Source organism: Mytilus trossulus, chromosome 6 (genome assembly GCF_036588685.1).
Source record: "Mytilus trossulus isolate FHL-02 chromosome 6, PNRI_Mtr1.1.1.hap1, whole genome shotgun sequence".
In the NCBI taxonomy this organism is placed as follows: domain Eukaryota; kingdom Metazoa; phylum Mollusca; class Bivalvia; order Mytilida; family Mytilidae; genus Mytilus; species Mytilus trossulus.
In genome coordinates this window covers 90862127-90877638 of record NC_086378.1, presented here as the reverse complement: position 1 = coordinate 90877638, position 15512 = coordinate 90862127, and positions in this window count along the sequence as shown.

Here is a 15512-nt window from a genome sequence, read left to right as displayed (position 1 = left end):
ATTACAATAAGGCAGATATACTTTTTACAAAACTATTCAAAAACATGTAGGAGTAGTTCGCATGCATTTTCAGATCGAAGTTCTCGCATCAGTTTACAGAAATTAACAAGTTTTGTAGTCAGGCGTGTTCCTCTTCGTACAAACCCTTGCTCACATACTAAAAAAGTTTTCAAAAGTATAAATTATTCTAAATAATAGGGATGTTCTGGTACCTTACAGAAAACCCTGGGCGTTTTTGGCACAACTTTTCTTTTGAACTTTTGGTCCTCTATGCTTTTCAACTTTGTACTTGTTTCGGCTTTCAAACTTTTGTATCTGGGCGTCACCAGTTAGTCTTGTGTGGACAAAATGCACTTCTGGCGTAATAAAAAAAAACTGTTGCCTTTTGTTAGCTATTATTCGTGTGGTCATTTGTCAATTGTGTTCTCCTATTTATTTGTATTGTAGTCCTGTAATGTTGTGTTGTCATTTTAATGATATATTCTACATGGCCATACAAGAGGGAGGTTTGGCATGCCACAAAACCAGGTTCAACCCACCATTTTGTTCTTTTTAAAATGTCCTGTACTAAGTCAGGAATATGGTCATTGTTATATTTTAGTTCGTTTCTGTGTGTGTTACATTTTAACGTTGTGTTTCTTTCGTGTCGTTTGTTTCCTCTTATATTTGAGTGTGAATTCACATTATTATAAGAAGTGTCACGGTACTTTTCTATCCCAAATTCATGTATTTAGTTTTGATGTTATATTTGTTATTCGCACCGGATTTTGTCTAATGCTTAGTTGCGTTTCCCTCAGTTTTGGTGTATGACCCGGAGTTGTTTTTGTCTATCGATTTATGAGTTTTGAACATCGGTATACTACTGTTGTCTTTATTTATATTGACATCGAGGAGTTAAAGGCAACAAAAAAAATTGACTTAATCATTGGTGTTATGTGATCGTACTTGCATGGGAGTATCATATTGAATATAATAATTCCATGCTCTTTTTTGTAGTTGAGTATTTTGTATTTGACTCGCTGTATTCATCGAATAATAGTAGCTGGGAGTCAAACAAAGGTCACTTTATTTCCCTTCGATTTATTTATAGAACAGTACTACACGTTCAAATAAATAAATAAAATGTGTCAACCTAATTGAGTTCGGTTAAAATAATTCACCAGAGATGTCATGCCTATAATATGTACGGTAGTCAGGCTCCTAATCTGCATAAGACTCATTAAGGACGCTCGAATCACGAAGGTAAAGAAGGCAAAAATAAAATACGACGCTGAATAACATTGAGGACCTAAAATTTCAGAAAGATTTTACAAGAGAGATCTCTATGTTTTGTTTAACACTGCAATAACCACAATTCACCTTCTTTCTTTCAATTCACTGGACGTTAAGCAACCAACAATCAATCAATCAATCTTTATTTCAAATGATCAAATGTAACAATTACACACTCACTTTTGTAAAACTGATGTCTATCGATTTCTGTTATTACTGGAACCTAATATAGTGGACGGGAATCATTAAAAACTAAAGTTGGACGAAACATACCAAGGGTTAAAAATCAGAATCATTCTTCGATATTTTTGGTATTTATAAAGGCAACAGTAGTATACCACTGTTCAATAGGCATAGATTAACGGTTAAGCAAAAACAAATCCGGGTCACAATTCAAAACCATCAACTTTATGAAGAAATGAAAGGAACAAAAACAATGATTTGCTGCAAAAACTAAAGCTAAAACAAATACTTACGGATTTTTGGATAACAACTACAATATTAGCGTATATAAGAAATGGGACATATAGTATGCAAAGGTTGTCGTTAAAGTGAAAATGACAACCGTGTAAAAAAAATCTGGAAGACGTCTGTAGCTGTCAAAAATTATGACCATATCTGAGATAAATTGAATTGTTTTCATGTTCGTTGACAAAATACACGTATTCAGTTCAATTTCGTAACTGAAATTACATTTATATACGCTATGTCTGCCTGTCATTGCTTATAATTTCAGAGAAGAGTTGACATTTGACTATTGAAATTGGCAAAATGTTCTACATTCTAACACAATTATTTAAAGTCTTTGACATAACAGTACCTAATTTGCCTCCCTTTTCCCCCAAAAGCAGCTGAAATCTTACATGTTTTCTTAGAGACTTAAAGATATAAATATAAATATATGAAAAAATTATACTAAAATAAAATACCAGTAATGCAATTTTTACGGTTGCGATGTTGAGCGTAGATGTAAATCAACCCCCCCCCCCCCCCATTGCATAATCTGGATTCGTTTTGAGGTCGGCTCAAATCCTCGTTTCTCAGCAATGGTCTCCATAATTGTCATATGATACCGTATAGCGGGTAATTTTCGCGGGGTGCAAATTTTCGCTTATTTTCGCGGACAGAACTTAATCGCCAAAATAAATTCCGCCAAATTAAAAGTGTACATACAAAGGTATTAATAAAAGTTTTTAATCCGCCAAAATAATAACCGCCAAAATATTTCGTATACCTTGTTCAATGAAAATCGCGAAATTTTACACCCGCGAAAATAACCCGCTATACGGTAAGGTATCTGGTATTTGGTTTCCTGTAATTATTTAGTATTGAGCTTTCAGTACAAGTATTCAGAGCATCGGGACTAATAACAAGTTTTAAAATACATTGTAACCGTTAATTTATTTAGTACAATGTAACTGATGTTATCTTAAAGATGAACATCACTAGTAATGATTTGGAGTCATGTGTTTATTTAATGTTAACTACTAATTCAATCAAAATGATTTTTTTTATGAATATTGAGTGATTAATCTTTAATTACTTGTAGTTTTCTACGTACAATTCTATGGACTTTTTAGATCATTAGAGACCATAAATGCATGTTTAGTGTCTGTCATAGCTTTGACGTATTTTCTGTCTTCCTGGTTTTATATTAGGTCAGAGTTTATAAATGGCTCGAACAGTAGGTGTTATAAAAACTTTGATTATGTCTAAGAAAATTTATAACCACTTTAATCATGGAAAAAGTTGCAATATATTAAATTGTCACAGGCAAAACTTTAAGGAATTTTGGTCGTCAATGCTCTTCAACTTTATTTGGCCTTTGTAACTTTTTTTGGATTCGACCGTCACTGGTGAGTCTTTTGTAGACGAAACGCGCGTTTGTCGTAAACACAAAATTGAACCCTGGTATCTATGATGAGTTTATTTATACTAAGAATAAACACACCCGTCATCATTGAAATATGAAATTCCTATGAAATATAAGTTCTCTTAACCTGTTTTTATATAAAGATAGTTAGCACATGAACCTTCTTAATGGTTATAGATCAGAATACAAAAAAATAATATTCCAAAGATAAACTCGCAGGCTTAAGCTGGTATGGGTGTCTTCCTCCATCTTGGATTGTAAAAAACAGTGAACCAAAGGTCCAGATTTTCTATCAAGTTAGCAACATTTGATGCAGGAATGCATATATTTAATATGAATTTTCATTTAAAAGAACCAATTTATAAGATAATAAATAATAAATATTTTTGCAAAATTAATTATTTTTGTTTGTTTTTTATTTTTTTTAGATTGCCATTTTAAGGGGAAGTAACTCTAAAATAGTGCATTTCCTGAAAGATTCTTTATGGAATTTCCCTATTTTGTATTTTTTACGGAAAGAACTCATGGTGACCCTATCTTTTCTTTTGAAATTCTCAAAGCATTGTCTGAAAGCTATCTTTTCCTTAAGTATTTAACAATTCTATCATTTTGTTTAGTTTCTAACCACAAAACGGTGTTTTTTCCTGTATAATCCTTATAAAATGTGTCATTTTGTCGCGTCTTGTAGCTTGAAAAAATGCGCGGTGACCTATCATTTTTATTATATATACAGTCCGCCAAAAGTTAAGCACCACCGAAATATAACTGGCAATATTTTTATAACTATTGCGAAACAAATATTAATGTTTTGTGTTATGAATTACCTTCAACATACCCTAAGAAAATCCATTACGACCAAAAAGATTGAACTTCGATAAAGCAGTCAAGCAACCTCTTATCAAAAGTCATCTGCGCGTTTACAAATTCACTGTTTCTCCAGGTGGTAGTGTTAGTGTTCGTGCATTGGTCAGTCAACTTCTCAGAGGCAACCGAAAAGCAAGTCTTGGTGTATAGAGACCTGTACTTACAGGTAGGCACTCTACTGTCAGGTTTTAATGGGATAATAACTATCTATGCTTGAACATGAGAAGCTGAGAAAACACTCATTGTTCAGATGGTAGTCAGTTTCTTTTACTGCTAGTAGACGCCATTATACGAATTTCGCGGGGGGAAAAACGGCTTATGACCAAACACAATGTTTGCACAAGGACTGCATTCAGTGCTGGTGGTGTTCCAGTTCGGGATTGCTTCTTATACCCTTATAAGCTGGGAACGCATATTCTGCAGGGTAACATAAACGTACAGACATACGGAGATTTGGTGCCTCAAAACATTGTAGTCCCTCATTTTAATGATCCCCAACTTGCGTCTACATTGCCAAGACCCTTGTACATGAACGACAACGCTAGAACACGTAGGGCAAGGATTTTAACCGAGTCTAAAGAACAACAAGCCATTTTCACTATTTTTTAGCCTTCCATGTCCCCATACATAAGCCCTATCAAACATGTCTGAGATGTCATTGGTGGAAATCTCAATCACAGAGATCCACCTTCACAATATTTTGTCGATCTAAAAGTGGTATTTGTTGTTTAATGCAACAGATTTTCCTAAACTAAAGATTGAAGGCTTGCACCGAGAATAATACGTCGTGTTATGAAACTGTACCGGAAGTGAGGTTGTTACACATGCTATTGACTCAAATATTGACATTAAATTTGCCGAACATACCAAAGCTTATCTGTGGAAAATTTTAATAATATTGGGTGATCAATTGTTGTAAAAAAATAAAATCACAGTGAAACTTAAATTCTGTTTCTGAATTGTGTAATTTACACTATTTCTATGAACGGAAAACCTACATGCATAGAACTTTCATAAGTGACTTAAATTACATTTCTGGTTTGTTTATGGTATACATTAGCGAAATTGCTATATGATTGATTTCTTTTTTTCGTGGAATAATTGATTTTTTGAATTTGAAAAAAAATCTATGCAATAAAAATAGGTGGTGCTTAACTTTTGGCGGACTGTATATTTCAACTTATATCAATAGATACTACGTTTTGGCAAAGTATGAACAAATTCTATCATTTTTATTTGAGACTCCCATACCACCTTAAATGGCGGTTCCAATATTTGTCCTCATATTAGTATTGCTGTCCCGAGATATATTCTTAATTTTGTGTGGCTTTTGCACGATCTATTTTATGTTTGTTTCACTTTAACAAGATCTATGCTTATGTTTGTGTGGCTGTCCAAAGATCTATTCTCGTGTTTATGAGGGTTCGAATGATCTATTTTCAAGTTTAAATGGCTTTTCCAAATCTATTTGGAGGTTTATATTTGGCACAACATTTTGGAATTTTGAATACTCCAGTCTCTTCAACTTTGTACTTGCTTGACTTCATAAATATTTTGATATGAGCGTCAGTGATGAGTCTTAAGTAGACGAAACGCGCGTCTTACGAACTAAATTATAATCCTTGTACCTTTGATAACTATTAACACGACTGGGTAGATGCCACTGCTAGTGTACGTTTCGTCCCCGAGGGTATCACCAGTCCAGTAGTCAACACTTTCTTTGTGTTTCGTTGTCAATTATATTCTTCAATTTATTTATATTGTAGTCTTGTGATGTTGTGTTGTCATTTTTATGTTATATTTCACATGGCCATAAAAGAGGGAGGTTTGACATGCCACAAAACTACGTTCAACCCATCATTTTTTCCTTTAAAAATGTCCTGTACCTAGTCAGGAATATGGCCATTGTTATATTATAGTTTGTTTCCGTTGTGTCGTTTTTTCTCTCTCTTATTTTTGAGTGTGTATTCACATTACTATAATACGTGTTACGGTACTTAACTATCCCAAATTCATGTATTTGGTTTTGATGTTATATTTGTTATTCTCATAGGATTTTGTCTAATGCTCAGTCCGTTTCTTTGTGTGTTACTTTTTAATGTTGTGTTGTTGTTCTTCTCTTATATCTAATGCGTTTTCCTCAGTTTTAGTTTGTTACTCCGAATTTGTATTTTGTCCATGGAATTTTGGATTCTCAATACTCTTCAACTTTGTACTTGTTTGGCTTGATAAATATTTTGATATAAGCGTCACTGATGAGTCTTATGTAGACGAAATGCGCGTCTGGCATACAAAATTATAATTCTGGTACCTTTGATAACTATTGCATGCTGTCCCATGATATATTTTTAAGTTTGTATGGCTGTTTAAAGATCTTTTCTCATGTTTATATGGCCGCCCAAGATTCCGGTTTTACCCTGTTTGATCAACCTCTTTGGTTAGATTAACAAACAAAAATATTGTACAATGGAAGAGACTTTACAGAAATATTGTAACACTGTTTATTTCCCTAGTGACACTAATAGTATATGCGGGATCCATAAGAACTCAATACGACTTTCGGAAGTTTCAAAACTAAAATATCGAAATCATTGATTTTCCTAACGTTTACACCATCATACAATATGTAATATTAAACACCGTCTGAAAACCGAATAAAAGCCAAGATGCTTTTCTCTATATGACTATATGACTGCTTCTATACGCTACATATGTATTGTTTTTGGGATATACTTCATATTTCATTAAAATTTAACCCAAACTAGAAAATGCAACACCGAAATACAACTAATCAGGATGCTGTAGTTTCTCTTTAACACGTTACTGTTCAATGACCATAATTCAACTAAGCAAAGAAAACAATAAACAATAAAATTGAGAAAGGAAATGGTGAATATGTCAAAGCGACAACCACCCGACCATAGAGCAGACAACAGCCGAAGTCAATCAATGGGTCTTCAATGTAGCGAGAATTCCCGCACCCGTAGGTGTCCTTCAGCTGGCCCCTAAAAATATGCATAATAGTACAGTGATAATGGACGTCATACTAAACTCCGAATTATACACAAGAAACTAAAATTTAAAATCAAACAAGACTAACAAAGGCCAGAGGCTCCTGACTTGGGACAGGCGCGAAATTGCGGCGGGGTTAAACATGTTTTTGAGATCTCAACCCTCCCCTATACCTCTAGCCAATGTAGAAAAGTAAAAGAATAACAATACGCACATTAAAATTCAGTTCAAGAGAAGTCCGAGTCCAATGTCAAAAGATGTAACAAAAGAAAATAAATAAAATGACAATAATACATAAATAACAACAGACTACTAGCAGTTAACTGACATGCTAGCTCCAGACCTCAATTAAACTGATTGAAAGAATATGTCTTCATCATATGAATATCAGGTACAATCCCTCCCGTTAGGGGTTTAGTATCATACTATCATAAAATATATGAGAAGAACATAACCCGTGTCATGCCAACAACTGTTTTTTTTTTAGAAATAAATGTGTTTAAGTCCGATGCAAAGACCCTATCAGTGAATCAATGTTAAAGCCAAAATATGCAATCTTTAATGACCTGACAACAGTATCGTAACTATATCCCCTTTTAATAAGTCTTTTTAAAGGTTTTGTTAGTTTCTGAGGAGAATACTGATATTTTTGTGCTTTATAAAGAATATTTCCATAAAAAATTGGATGTGAAATACCTGAACGTATAAGTTGTCTGCATGTTGAGTTATATTTACGAATTATTTCCTTATACCGGTGATAAAATTTAGTAAATGTTTTGACCAGTTTGTGATATCGAAAACCCTGGTGTAATAATTTATCAGTAATACATAAATTTCTCTCGCTAAAAGACAAGGGAACGTCACCATCTAAAAATGGATAATTAACAATAGGAAATGACAAATCATCTCTTTTATCATAAATTTTTGTATTAAGCTTCCCGTTTATGATATATATATCAAGATCGATGAAAGGGCAGTGGTCATTGTTATCATTAGCTTTATTTAAAGAAAGTTCTACAGGATAAATTTCTTTAGTATACATACTGAAGTCGTCATTATTGAGAGCCAATATATCATCCAAATATCTAAAAGTATTGTTAAATTTTTGTATCAAATGTTGTTTTGATGGGTCTTTGCTAATTTTAGTCATAAATTGTAACTCATAACAATACAAAAACAGGTCCGCAATAAGTGGTGCACAGTTAGTTCCTATTGGAATTCCAATAACTTGACGATAAACGGAATCTCCAAAGCGAACAAAAATGTTATCAAGTAAAAATTCAAGCGCATAAATAGAGTTTGTCATTGGAAATAATTGATGCACTCCTAGACTGGAGATCCAAGAAACCACTAATACATCTTCCTCATTTGTCTTTTGTCTTTTTTATTTACCTCGAATTTGACAACATCGGTCATCTTAGTACCAGCATTTTTAATGAACAAAATCATTTTTATCTTATATCTTCAGCAATTTACCAATTTTACCAATTTTTATAAAAAAAAATAATGAAAAAGGCCAAACAAAGAAAGAAATTGAAGCGCATATCCAAAATTCAGAAAGGTCTTACCAAATACAGCTAAAATAATCTATTATCGACTCTACACTTATTATCCTCGTTACACGGATTCTGTTTATAGAAAACCTTGCTTGTTATTACATGAATTATTACGGAAATGGCGATGATACTTATGCTAATACATATTCCGTCTATGTGTGAAAAGGGAGAACCATTTCTTAGGAAGAGTAGCGATAATTTCTAATATGAAATTGCTAATATTAAGACACTCAATAAGAAAAAAATAAGTAAAATATTAAAAAAATACTAGTCTCAATACATTTCAAATCTGATTTACTTAACCTGACAACAGGGTGAACTTTAGGTGTTTTATTAACTATTAATCAATGGAGTCTAAAAACAATTGTTCACTGCCTTTCAATGTCGTTTAAAGGACCATAATCAAGTTCATCAACTTAAAACGACAAACAACGCTAGATTTATTATGGATATATAAAATTTCAACATATAGTTTAAATCCCAACCAAATCTAAGTTCTGAAAAAAGCATATTCAAACACAGCAAAAAAATCAATCTCCATGTAAAATTCAAAACAAAAAGTCCCTTATCAAATGGCAAAATCAAAAGCTCAAATACACCAAACAACTGTCATTTTACTATTATAAAAATTATGTGGTCATTTTTATAAATTTCCTGTTACAAAACTTTGAATTTTTCGAAAAACCAAGGATTTTCTTATCCCAGGAATAGATAACCTTAGCCGTATTTGGCACAACTTTTTTGGAATTTTGGGTCCTCAATGCTCTTCAACTTAGTATTTGTTTGGCTTTACAACTATTTTGATCTGAACTTCATTAATGAGTCTTATATAGACAAAACGCGCGTCTTGTGTATTAAATCATATTCTTGGTACCTTTGATAACTACTTACTGACTTGGAACAGGCATTTTCTTATTTAGAAAAACGGCTCATTAAATCTGGTTTTATAGCTAGCTGAACCTCTCACTTGTATGACAGTTACATCAAATTCCACTATATTGACACATGATTTGCGAACAAAACGAACGAAATTTCGAGTCAAAATGTCAAAATAAGGGGTACAGGTGGAACGGTAGTATTTGCTTTCCAGAATTTAGGTTGCTCTTTTGTGTACCCTACTTAGGTAAATGTATCTAAACAGTGTGATTGGAAAAAAAAATACAGTATCAACTGAACATTCTTTCCCAAACTGAGTGATGAATCAGGTGTAGAAAAATATGAAATAATTTTATTTACAGATGAAAATGATTTTTTGAGAATTTTTTTAAATTTTGCATTCACTGCACCATAAAAGACCTAAAAGTACTAGTTGCCTTAGGATTTTAAAAATAGCAAAAAAAGTAAACGGTCATGGTACATATCCAAATTCATTTCTGAATGGTAAAATGAAAGTACTTCAGTTAACTGTGAATGTAAAATTTTTTGCAGTGTTAGAAAGTGTTGAAAATTCTAAAAAGGCTATCATTATCCCTTATGGCCAGGAATACTACCGTGCCACCTTAAGGAGGTTATATATTTTTACACTAAATCTATAAAGGAACTTTTTTTACCTATGCAATTTGTAAGTTTATCAATACAAAGTTGATTAAGGGCAACTATGATAAAAACAAGCCTTAAATTCCACCCCTGAGAGTAAAAATTGCTGATTCAGCAAATTTTGCTTGATCTGTAGGTAATAATGTAAAAATTTACCTAGAAAGTAGAAATTCATTATTTTTATGTAACTTGCACTACATTTTTAATTATAAATGCTCGCTTTGACTTTCGCAGTGTCTGACACATGTGCAACCACTGAAATTTGAGACGCGACATTCTTCGGTTGCATGTACATCCTATTATTTTCACCTCAATAAATAAATTGCATAATTTCTTATTTTTTTCAACACAAATACAGCTATACTAGTTTTCTTGAGGTTTAATTTGTAGTTCTGATGTAACATGACACCAGTTTTTTGGAGCTTTTGGAGAACTAGTAAGTGGTTAAGGGGTCCTTACTTATTCATTAAGCTCTCATACTGGTCTGAAATAGAGATAGAAATAGGGGTTTCTTTACATTAAATAGACCTTATTTTTGACAAAGAATGTATTTATGATGTTATATCAGCAAGATTAAATGGTTTATTTATTTTCCATGCAAATACCATTAGTTTTTAAGATTTTCTGACAGTGAAAAGCACAATAAAGGCAAATTGATTATGTAAGGGGACATAATTTAACTTAATGCATACATGAGAAATAGACAAACAGTCAACTTAGAGATGTGTTCTAGTACATGTATTGTCAAACAGATTTTGGAATAATAGTTAACTGCAATCTAAAGACTCTTGTTGTATTATTCTCATAATCTGAAAATGTTTAAAGTAATATAAGGCATGCTGTAAAATGTGGAATGGACTTTAATACCAGTTTTCATGATTTGGTGCTAACACTGTTTCTTTCAGTCAGATTAACCATAAACAGAGTTGGCAATCCACTAATTCCTCCTGAATCATCTTGTTTGACTTCTGTGTTGATTTGAAACATCATATATTTGGGTTTTGTTCACTCCTTAAGTAAAAATGGTAAGATGAAAAAAAAGTGAAAATCTGCCAGATGGGGTAGGGATGTAATGTTTCATTTTTTTTGGGTAAGAAATGAGTGCAGACAAGAATTCTTTATTGTAATATGTTCCAAAATAAGAAGTCTATGCATCATAGTTGTCATGACTGGTTTCAAGTTTGTTATGTCTTGGTTAAGGAGGATATATATTTTTACACTAAATCAATAAAGGAACTTTTTTTACCTATGCAATTTGTAAGTTTATCAATACAAAGTTGATTAAGGGCAACTATGATAAAAACAAGCCTTAAATTCCACCCCTGAGAGTAAAAATTGCTGATTCAGCAAATTTTGCTTGATCTGTAGGTAATAATGTAAAAATTTACCTAGAAAGTAGAAATTCATTATTTTTATGTAACTTGCACTACATTTTTAATTATAAATGCTCGCTTTGACTTTTCGCAGTGTCTGACACATGTGCAACCACTGAAATTTGAGACGCGACATTCTTCGGTTGCATGTACATCCTATTATTTTCACCTTAATAAATAAATTGCATAATTTCTTATTTTTTTCAACACAAATACAGCTATACTAGTTTTCTTGAGGTTTAATTTGTAGTTCTGATGTAACATGACACCAGTTGGAGCTTTTGGAGAACTAGTAAGTGGTTAAGGGGTCCTTACTTATTCATTAAGCTCTCATACTGGTCTGAAATAGAGATAGAAATAGGGGTTTCTTTACTTTAAATAGACCTTATTTTTGACAAAGAATGTATTTATGATGTTATATCAGCAAGATTAAATGGTTTATTCATTTTCCATGCAAATACCATTAGTTTTTAAGATTTTCTGACAGTGAAAAGCACAATAAAGGCAAATTGATTATGTAAGGGGACATAATTTAACTTAATGCATACATGAGAAATAGACAAACAGCCAACTTAGAGATGTGTTCTAGTACATGTATTGTCAAACAGATTTTGGAATAATAGTTAACTGCAATCTAAAGACTCTTGTTGTATTATTCTCATAATCTGAAAATGTTTAAAGTAATATAAGGCATGCTGTAAAATGTGGAATGGACTTTAATACCAGTTTTCATGATTTGGTGCTAAAACTGTTTCTTTCAGTCAGATTAACCATAAACAGAGTTGGCAATCCACTAATTCCTCCTGAATCATCATGTTTGACTTCTGTGTTGATTTGAAACATCATATATTTGGGTTTTGTTCACTCCTTAAGTAAAAATGGTAAGATGAAAAAAAAGTGAAAATCTGCCAGATGGGGTAGGGATGTAATGTTTCATTTTTTTTGGGTAAGAAATGAGTGCAGACTAGTATTCTTTATTGTAATATGTTCCAAAATAAGAAGTCTATGCATCATAGTTGTCATGACTGGTTTCAAGTTTGTTATGTCTTGGTTAAGGTGGCACGGTAGTATTTGCTTTCCAGAATTTAGGTTGCTCTTTTGTGTACCCTACTTAGGTAAATGTATCTAAACAGTGTGATTGGGAAAAAAACCCAGTATCAACTGAACATACTTTCCCAAACTGAGTGATGAATCAGGTGTAGAAAAATATGAAATAATTTTATATACAGATGAAAATGAATTTTTGAGAATTTTTTTTAATTTTGCATTCACTGCACCATAAGAGACCTAAAAGTACTAGTGGCATTAGGATTTTAAAAATAGCAAAAAAAGTAAACGGTCATGGTACATATCCAAATTCATTTCTGAATGGTAAAATGAAAGTACTTCAGTTAACTGTGAATGTAGAATTTTTTGCAGTGTTAGAAAGTGGTGAAAATTCTAAAAAGGCTATCATTATCCCTTATGGCCAGGAAATACTACCGTGCCACCTACAGCAGTCAACGTTGTGTTATAAATAAATACCGGTATCGCTTATTCACATAGTAAACGGTTTTCTCAATTAACACTTCCATACCCTGCACAAATATCATGTTATTTTGACTTCTACCAATTGTCATAAACAGATAGACATACAGAATGGAAAATATATAATAAAATAAGGTTGATTAGTTTAATTTTAGTTCAAATAAGTCATGCATTTTTTATTTAAAATCGAATTACAAAGTACCTGTTTACTCTTCCACCATTGATCTTATAAAAAGTCATTATGACTGACGTGCAGTCAACACGTAAAGAATACCATAAATCTTTGTAAATCTCAGATTTCAGACAAAACGTGTTGTCATTTAATTGAATGTATTCATAGAAAAATCTATCAACTATCTTAATTTACAAAATCAGGTAGATGGAAGTGATTAGATAGTTGTTGTTCACCTTGTCACATGGTCACAGATGTTACCGCCATTTATATATCATGTGACCGACATTGTAAAGAGAACATAGATAAAAACGCTTTGATTTATTTATTAAGACGTCCACGTTGAAAAGAATTTTGCTGATAAAAGAGCAAAAATATAACTGAAACAGGTTGCTGGGGTTTACTTGTTGTTCTTGTCGTAATGAAAAATTGACAAGTTGAAAGGTTTCTTATCTGGAAGGTAAAGAAGGGAAATGTAACGTGTTTTAGTTGATCTAACATTAACGCTTCTAATGTTTTTCTGTGTACCATTACGTATTGGTTGATCTTTACGATATGTTCGTGTCTAAACTCCCTTACTACATTTTTAACACATCTAGGTGGTCCGCTAAGTACCGAATGCAATCTATTACTAACTATGATTGTTTTGTCGAGTGTGAATTTGCATCGCTATACGGCGTATCTCGGTATTTAGACATCCAAGATTCATGTTATTTAGTAGCGTTAATTTAGGGGGCAGTTGGATATTGTGTTTTGTCTGATTGCTTGTGGTTTAAATTCTGTATTTTTGGAACATTTCAGATATGTCTTGTCTGTCAGTATAGTCAATTTGATATCAAATTTCCATGAAAAGGTTTTGTTTTAGTCCATACAGTTATGACGTCGTCACTAGCATTCATACCGCCATAATCAGATAATAATTTCGACTAGCGTTAGGAAAATATTTGTAAATATTTGGAACCCGATTCATATAGTTGTAATTATTTGGATCTCGTTTTAAATAATTGTATGAATTTCAAGATTACATATAGGTATAAAAAATTCGTCACTGTCTGTGGTTTGTGGTGTGGTGTGCTGTTGCTGTAATTATTTATTTATTGTACTGCTGTCACATAGTGTTGTGATTTTAGTGATATATGCTTTAACATTGCCATATGAGAAGGAGGTATGGTTTGCCATTACACCAGGTTCAATCAACCATTTTACTTAAAATGATCTGTACCTAGTCGGGCATTTAGCAGTTTTTATCAAATAGTCAGTTTCTATGTAAGTTGGCGTTTGTTTTTGTTGCAATTCAGTGTTTTTGTTGTTAATTGTTTTTTCTCTTAAAATTGATGTGTTTCAATCAGGTTTAAATAGTGTGTAACCCTGATTTTCAACGCTGTATACTATTGTTACTTTTATTCTGCACCAAATGCAAATTTCGACAATTTATTGTCATTGATGCTCGTTAAATAAAATTCCCAAACCCACTAGAAATATTTAGAGCTGATAATTCTTATATAATCGAAAAATACCTGAATCGGATTGGTATATATGAATTCCCCTTGGTTTACACTTCGATGAACCATACAGCCGTAACTGCTTTCGTTATCATTACTGTTGTCTACTAATGCGTGATACCATAACCTGCATGGGATTCAGGGTTTCCAGGAATATTGTTAAACACATAAATGTTACTGTAATTTCTATTCTAATGCATAAAAAAGGGAAAATATGCATTACAGATTGAAAAACAAACATATGAAATTTCTCGAAATTTAAAGAAAGATCTGTAGCATTAACGTTTTGACATAGAGGTTGAACAACGGTATAATTTTGAATATATGTTTCCTTTATAAATCAAAATTTATAATTATTACTTATTTCAAATAAATAATGTGAAACGGCAAAATACCAGATTCAAGCAGTTAAAAGGAATTATATTTTTATCAGTATCTTGTGTAAAAAATGGAAAGGCATCTGCCACACCAATGGTGTATCAGACTGTTCCAGCCATAAAATATTTACATGAATCCGAAAAAGAAATTGTCTCCTTGCGTTGAAGACCTATAAGTGGCCTTGTTATTTTTTTCTGCTCGTTGGTCGGGTTGTTCACACATTCCCCGTTTCCTTTTCCTATATACTGAATCAAAGTTCCAAATTCTTCTTATGTCTCCGCAAAAATATCTACAGAGGGGGTTCATTTATAAAATTGTCTGACGTCAGACACTCAAATCAATGAATGTGTTCGTAGATAGTAGATGTTTTTGTGTTCTGTAAAATTGTCCCCTCTTAAAATTGTTATACGATGATGACTGATGTACCCATATTTTGACTATTTTATT